The 8,284-nt window shown below is 44.4% G+C and overlaps 1 long non-coding RNA gene across 1 annotated transcript; it reads left to right on the top strand.

The window, feature by feature from the left end:
- The first annotated feature begins 964 nt into the window (after positions 1-964).
- On the top strand, positions 965-2,188 carry LOC310752022. The gene is made up of 2 exons (XR_014542797.1): positions 965-1,007; positions 1,666-2,188. It is a non-coding gene; the product is annotated as an uncharacterized lncRNA (long non-coding RNA).
- Positions 2,189-8,284: the final 6,096 nt, after the last annotated feature.

Consider the following 8,284-nt stretch of genomic DNA (forward strand, 5'->3'; position numbering starts at 1 on the left):
CGGACCGCACCGGGCGCAACATCTGGGGTTAGGGCAAATCAATGGGTTAGGGGGCGCAAATCCACGGGTTAGGGGGCGCAAATCCACGGGTTAGGGGGCGTAAATTACTTGCCTTGCCCCGGGTGCTGACAACCCACGCTACGCCACTGCTCCCGCCCCAAGCTCAAAGGATCTGACGTTTGGATCCATGGGACGTTATTTGATCCTCATAACACATATTTGTCAGCAATGAGCAAACATGAATAGCATTTCCCACCGTATTGTGGCTGTTTGGTTAGCTTAGCAGGAGGGTGAACAATAGCAGTCCCATTTTTTAAAAATTTTATATGTGGCTTTCACAAATGTTTACTACAGCAAAAATTAAGTGCTAGACTACTGCAGTACATTTGGGTTACCTCTGATGCCTGTCTTCCAGCATTCTGTCACACAGAAAGCATATCACAGCCTAATTTGCACCAGACATCTGAGCCATGCAAAAGTAATTGGCTTGTATCCAGAAGTTCTACTTAGAGTAGTAGCGCTGAAATGAATAAACCAAAGTCAGCCATGTCTATGAACTTTAATGGGCCTGCCCTGAGTACATGTTGCATGCTGTACACAGAAAGAATGTCCTAAAGGTTTTGTCCACAGGTAAATGATCTAAAAACTAATACCCTATGGCATCAGATCTCAGAGAGAAACACATATGATGCCTGTTCATCTGAACATAATTGATTTGAAGCAATTCCATAAGTGCCCCCTTTGGACAGAACTGGGAATTTCAGTGTTGGAACTGCCAAATAGCTTTAATCACCTGCCTTTAAAATGGACGGATGTGGACAGAGTCAAGAATCATGTACCTGATGATTGTGTGGTAGAGGACTTTTAATAAAGACCTCGTCATCATTGAGTGGTGCATAATTGCTTGCAGAAGGATTCACAGAGGTATATATAAAGGCCCACCATTCAGGAGTTCTTCACTCACTCACTGGATCCAACATCCACACCAAATTTTATTGCTGAAAAAGGTATGTTCTGTCTTCATTCTTTTGGTTCCTTTGATTTCAGGAGACCTTCAGGTCTTGAGGATGTAGTCTAACAGCTCCGGTTTTGCAATGAAACTGGTTCACTATATTTCTTATTCTTGGTGAGCAATCTTGTTTTGCTGCCTCATGGGAGTTGTGCATGGAGAAAAGCGTACTAATTAGATGCTAATTCTAATTCAAAACCTTCTTATCTCTTCAGTGCAAGGGATTGAAGATCTCACCCAGGTCTCTTGCAAATGCCATTTGTTACAACACATGTCTTTATTCATTCAAAGAGAAGTTGGGATCTTTCCCTTAGGCCTGAATTCTTTCAGCATTGTAGGACTAAAACGTTTGCCTAGTATTGTGTTGCACAAGATTTACTAAGATAGTCTTTTTTCTGCCAAGCATGTCATGTGTTGCATAATAGGATGTTGGCGGCTCAAAGAGAATTCTCTCAAGATATGTTAGCCTGACTTCCAGTGACTTCCCAAGGGAGATTCAGAAGAGGCCAGTTTATGCATTCCTTTCCTTGATGCAATGTGTAGCATTCTTTAATCATACATTTCATGTTGGTCTTAAGCTGTAATCTTTGGATATCTAAGGTGTCCTTAATATTGTGTTGTGTTTGCTTAATGAGAAATCCCTTGAATACTTTCAGCTCCACCTTCCCTCTCCAGTGCTAAGATGTCCTGCTGCCCCAATTGTTGCTGCTCTCCCTGCTGCTGCAAGTGCTGCTGCTGCCCCTGCTGCTGCTGCACTCCTTGCTGTTGCTGCACTCCTTGCTGCTGCTGCTGTTCCCCTTGCTGCTGCAACTCTTGCGGCTGTGGTTCCTGTGGCTGTGGCTGTTGTGGCTGTGGTTCCTGTTGCTGCTATCCAAAGCAAGGCTGCTGCTGCTGAAGTTCAGTGAAGTGTTGAGAGCTGCTGCCTCCTCCATGCAGGTGGACTCCTTGGATTCATCTGTTCCTTTGTCTTAAGTTTATTCCTGCCTTCTTCTACAACCCTGGATTCTTCTCATCTCCTTCTTACTTTGCTTTGTTTTCCTTCAAGGAGGCATGCCAGTTGTCTTCTCTTTATCATCATGGTGGCCCTGGGGGTCATTCTCTTTTCATCTCTTTGAATAACTCCTCTATGGGGGAGAAATATGTTCATGCAGCAGTTAATAAAGATTCTAAAGCACAGTAGAGTGTTCTTGTGTTTCTTTGCCTTGACATGGGGAATGTGTCATAGATCCTGCGTAAGTCATCTGCTTGGCAAGCATCTCCAGCTGAAGGGCTGCTGGGCCAGTAAGGATCAGAAGCTGAGTTCTTGAGGAGCACATCTCCATCTCTCACACAATATTGGGAAGGGGGCCATATCTCATTGGAAGGGCACGTGTAGGACACACATAACATCCCAGGTTCACTAGCTGTGAATTAATGTGTGTAGCAAACACCAGGAAGAGCAAGGCCCTTTGTCTGAGGTTTGGGACAGAGGTTTTGGGCCATTCAGAGGCACCTGTCTGGTATATAATGGGAGAGAGTTCCAAAAATAGGTGCTGACACGCGCAAAACCTGATTAAACTGCATCATATTGAGTGCTTCTTGTGGATCCAGCCTAATATATTTTGATAATGTTGATGAAAACAACTGTAAACCACCCCATCTCCTTTGAGATCTCTTCTCAAATTCCTCCGTTGCTTCGCTGATCGTTTCATTGCCCAGAAGTTGAAGGGCGCAACCAGGGAATCATCTATATTGGACCTGGTCCTTACCAATTGGCAGGAATTGATCTTTGAATTGGAAGTACTGGGGACCTTGGAAGGATCATGTCCTCTTGGGTTTCATGATACACAGACAAGGGAAATCTGGATGTATTTTGGACATGTACTTTGGCTTTAGGAGGGCTGATTTAAAAAAGCTTAAGTAATTGTTGGGTGAGATCCCATGGTCAGAAAAACTCAAAGAGAAGGGAGTCCAGGAGGGATGGGAGCTTCTTAAAGGTGAAATACTGAAGCCAGAAATGCAGACAATACCAAAAAGAAAGAAAAGTTGGAGGCATCTAAAGAAACAAGTGTGGATGTCTAAGTGTAAACAGATGAGCTAGGATTCCAGAAGGGCATGTGTGCTAAATGGAAGAAAGGGGGAATTATAACAGAAGGGTATACACAAGTAGTGAACAGTTGCAGGATAAAGGTCAGGCACAGTCAATGATCACAGTCTTATTAGAGAGGTTAAGAATTATAAAAGAGGCTTCTTTGACTGTGTTTGAAGAAGAGGAAGGACAATCAAGTAGTAGTTCCTGTGCATGGATAAGATGAAGAAAAGCTATGGAAAGCAGAACTGCTCAACACCTACGTTGCTCTCCTCCCCACCTAAAATTAAAGCTGTACTCAACCTGCAAACATGATAAATGATGCAAAGAGGGAGCTGCAGCCTCAGGTAGGAAAAGTGGTGGCAAGGGAACACTACTTTAAATGGATTCAAAATGGCAAGGCCTGATGAGCTGTGCCCAAGGTACTTCAGGAGCTTGCAGATATTACCGCAAAGCCTTTGTCCATAATTTTTGAGAATTTTTGGAGAAAACATGAGGTCCCTGCTGCCTGGAGAAGGGCAGATGCTGTTCCCATCTTCAAAAGGGGGGTGGGAGAGGAGAGAAGAAGACCCAGGTAACTACTGACTGGTCAGCTTGAGAGCAATACCAGGAAAAATCCTAGAAAAGTCCTGTTTAACATATAATTAAATAGTCAGTCTGTGAACACTTAGAAAAGCATTCTATGATTAATCGAGTCCTCCTCACAGAGGGCACGTGTTGTGGTGAGATCATCAGGACTGACCTCACTGTTTCTGTGGCTGGGAGTGATTGGATAGCCACAACAACCTGATTGGTGGTCCCTCATTAAACGTCAAGGTTTAATGTAGAGCTTCTCATTCATGATTAGTGCCTCATGGCTTGCGGAAGGGTTCGCTGAGACCTATAAAAGGACCACAATCCTGGAGTTCTTCATTCACTCTCGGGATTCAATATGCACACACCAATTCCTACAGTCAACAAAGGTAAGCTTGTTTCCAAATATTTAATCATTCTTCTTGTTGTCTTCATTGCAGGGAAATGAGAATTCTGAGCAGATACTCCAGTGGCTCTGGTCTTGCAAAATCATTCTGAACGAAACGTGCACAGGAGCTAACAGTCTCAAAACTGGATTTTTTTAGTGTTCCAGATTTCAGCATCTCAACTGGCATATTTTATTTCATAAAGCTAAAGTGTTTTCTATAACTGACTTTTTATAGGTTCGTTGGCATGGTAAAGGCCAAAGTAGATGGTCCCATTGAATTATCTCTTCACCATATCTGTTTCATGGATTTGCAATTTTTAGTTCAGAGGACTGACCATTTAAGCCATCTTTGGGCTGATAACTGGAGTCCTCAGGGCAACTATGAAGTAGTGACTTCCCTGGAGATAATAACTTTTTCTCATAATAACTGAATAATATTCCATGCATTTTAGAGACATAGATATATAAAATGATGTCAGCAGCATAAAAAATGTAACACATAGATATAACCAGCCCATGTGTGATATGCATCCAGCTATGGTAGAATCTGAATTTCCTCTAGGCTGTTGTTTATTTTATACTTGAGAAAAGCTCTGAATTCCCCTTAACACAGAAAGCAAAATAGTCCTGCATTTACAATGAAGGCAGAAACACTATTGAATTCTTGGTTGGACAAATTGGTCCATTTCAGCATTCATCAGCATTCATCATGTTTCTCCCATGCTTTATAGAGCAAGCAAATTTTTATAGAGCAAGCATATCTTTGCTTAATATAGGGAAATTAATTCAGCTGTGTCACGAGTAGGAGGAAAATGATGAGAAATAGGCAACTCTTAATGCAAAACACCACTAAAATGTGTCTTTAACACATCTGACGATGTGGCGCTTAGTTAACTGGTGATCCCTTGATTTCCTGCAGCTCAAGCTTCCTTCTCTTCCTCAAGATGTCCTGCTGTTGCCAGTGTGGCTGCTCCCCTTGCTGCTGCAAGCAGTGCTGCTGTTCCCCCTGCTGCGGCTGCGGATGTGGCTGCGGCTGTTGCAAGCAGTGTTGCTGCTCCCCCTGTTGTTGCAAGCAATGCTGCTCTTCCCCCTGCTGCTGCTCTTCCCCCTGCTGTGGTTCCGGGTGCTGTGGGTCTTCCTGCTGTGGCTGCAAATGCTGCTATCCCAAGCAATGCAAATGCTAAAGAACCCCAAGGGGAGCTCTGAATGCAAACAGGGAGTCTACAGCATACAGCCCAAGGAATAATTCCACCACCAGGAGCTCTGGCTTCAAGGCTGCTGGTTGACTCCTTGCACTCATCTTCCAGCTATTCTCCTAGGAGACATCTCCAACAAGGCATTTGAAATGGTGCCTTCATGACACTCTCAATGTGTGTGACTCTTTCTCTTTTCTCTCGCTGCTACATTTCTAATCCTTCTACTGTTGTAGGATCTACCTGCCTGCATGGCAACTAATAAAATGATAAAGCATCTCTTATAGTTTGGTGGATCTTTCCCTTAAATTGGGGTGAGAGGAGACTTTTGGATAACTGTTGAAACTCACACACTCCCAAGAATATAATTCCCAACAAATTCCTCACTTTCCTTCACTAATCATTTCATTGCCCAGAAGGTGAAGGAAGCAGCAAGAAGACCGGGTCCTCACCAATAGACAGGAATTGATCTTTGAATTGGAAGTACTGGGGACCTTGGAAGGAAGTGATCATGTCCTCTTGCCTGTCCTCAGCATACCCTGGCATGTTCCTGCAATCTCTGTCCTAGCTGCAAGGAGGCTTCCCCATTATGTTGCAGCATAGTCTGTAGGGGAATCCCAGCCAGTTCATCCAGAATCTCCTCATTCAGACCCTTCTTGTATAATGCAACCAGGGATTTTCTCTCCCATCCCAGTTGCTGAATGTACATCTGAAAATCCACCCCAAACTCTGGCACAGTCTGGTTTCCCTGTTTGAGGCTCATGAGCTTCTGGGCGAGTGCCTCTTCTGGTAAAGGATCTAGATAAATACTGCCCATCATTTTTATGAAAGCATCCTAATTGGCAAGTGCTTCATCATTGCTTAACCTCAGGGAGTCACAAAGTGCTGAGCCCCTGCCTCTACTGAGAGCCAGTGTGGTGTAGTGGTTAAGAGCAGTAGACTCGTAATCTGGTGAACCGGGTTCACTTCCCCGCTCCTCCACATGCAGCTACTGGGTGACCTTGGGCTAGACACACTTCTTTGAAGTCTCTCAGCCCCACTCACCTCACAGAGTGTTTGTTGTGGGGAGGAAGGGAAAGGAGAATGTTAGCTGCTTTGAGACTCCTTCGGGTAGTGATAAAGCGGGATATCAAATCCAAACTCCTCTTCTTCTTCTTCTACTAGGCTAATGAGGAATGACACCCTGTCCTTATCATCGTGGAATTCAGGCCCTCGGAGGCTTAAGAAATACAGTCAGGCTGTTTTGAAGGCCACATCTCTGAAGGCTTTCCTGAAAATCAGGGGTTATGAGGCTCTTGGACATCTACCTCCCATATACCTTTGTCAGCTGCCTGGACTACCCCCCCCCCACTCCTTCCAACCTGGTTAGTGGCAGTTTCAACTCCTGATTTTGCTGCCAAAGTACCTGATAAGGATCTGCAGGCGGGTTCTCTCCTTCAATTGCACCTGCCTGCACAGCCGTGGGGAGCTGTTGTTGTTCTTCCATTATCGGCTCTTTCCTCTGCCAACTAAGGCAAAGAACTTACAGAAGGGTCATTCTGTCAGGAGTCCAGGTTCCCAGCTTGAGTACACAGTGAGTGTAGATAATTAAAAAGGAGGATTTATTGCAAAAACCAACAGATAGCTCTGGATGGCTCTAACAAAGCCTCCAGCGTCATTACTCATGATGGCCCTTCTGAAAATTCCTTTGTTTGTTGTTTACTCATTTAGTCGTGTCCGACTCTTCATGGCCCCATGGACCAGAGCATGCCAGGCACTCCTGTCTTCCACTGCCTCCCGCAGTTTGGTCAAACTCCTTCCGGTATCTAAATAATATATTGAAACGACGCCCCTTGTGTCTTTTGTTTTGCTTCCTATCTAGAAGCCCTCCCACTCGCCGACTCCTCAGAGAGATTGGATTAGTGCCAACCCCTTCCTTTTCCGATAAACTGTCTCCTTTTCTATCCGCGCCCATTTGAGCTTCCAGCGCGCTTTGGCCATGTTCTAGCCTGCTCTCAGCTACTGTCTTATCAGCTCGCCCGGCAAGGTCAGGAAGAGCTGATTTCTGCAGCTGCCGGCTCTCCTCTGCCTGCCTAACATCAACGCCTCCCTGTTCCTGGCTGCTTTCTGCATTGGGCTGCAAACCCTCTGTAGTGAAGTTGGTGGAGGGTGGAGACATAAGAATAGGCCTTGCCAGTGATGGCTCTCCCTAAGTCAAATGCTTTCCCCAAGGAGGCATCCCTGTCACCATCACTATTTGCTTTTAGGCAATTTTTTTTTCATTCACCTATACTATTGGGCCTTAATATTCTGCTCATCTTTTAATAGGGTGAGGCTGAGTCAGATTTTTTATACATATTCCTCTTGCTTTAATTGCTATTATACTTATTTTGTTATATAAATCATTTTTATTGGTTTTATAAAACCAAAGTACAAATAAACACAAACTAATAAGAACATATCTGTATAAGGAGATTCTCCGAATCTAGATTCTTCCCTCCATGGAGTCTTGTTTTGAGCGTCTACAACTGCATCCGTATTCCAATTTTTACATCAAGCCATATTTTCCTTAATATTTTTTACACTACAAGTGAGTCAAAATGCTGCTCTTGTTTCCATCTGTTTGCAGTGGTGGTCTAAATAACTTAAACATCTTTCCCATTCTTTTATAAAGCTTTTATCCTCTTGGTTTCTGAGTTTTCCAGTCAGCTTTGCAATCTGTGTGCATTCCATCAGCTTGGTTTGCTATTCTTCTCTGGTGGGGGCTTTGTCTTTTTTCCAACTCTGGGCTTCCATTATACTTATTTTAAATGCATACAGTCATACCTCGGGATGAATATGCTTCGGGTTAGGCAAATTCGGGTCTCGCTCCGCGGTGACTTCGAACTAACGGAACTTCCGGGTTTCACTGCTTGCGCATGCGCAGACGGTCAAAATGATGTCACGCGCATGCGCAGATGTGCTGAAACATGACCCACGCACGTGCAGACGTGTGGACACAGGTTACGTTTGCTTCAGGATACAAACGGGGCTCTGGAATGGATGCCATTCACATCCCGAGGTACCACTGTATT

Source organism: Podarcis filfolensis (genome assembly GCF_964270895.1).
Source record: "Podarcis filfolensis genome assembly, chromosome: 16".
Taxonomy (NCBI): domain Eukaryota; kingdom Metazoa; phylum Chordata; class Lepidosauria; order Squamata; family Lacertidae; genus Podarcis; species Podarcis filfolensis.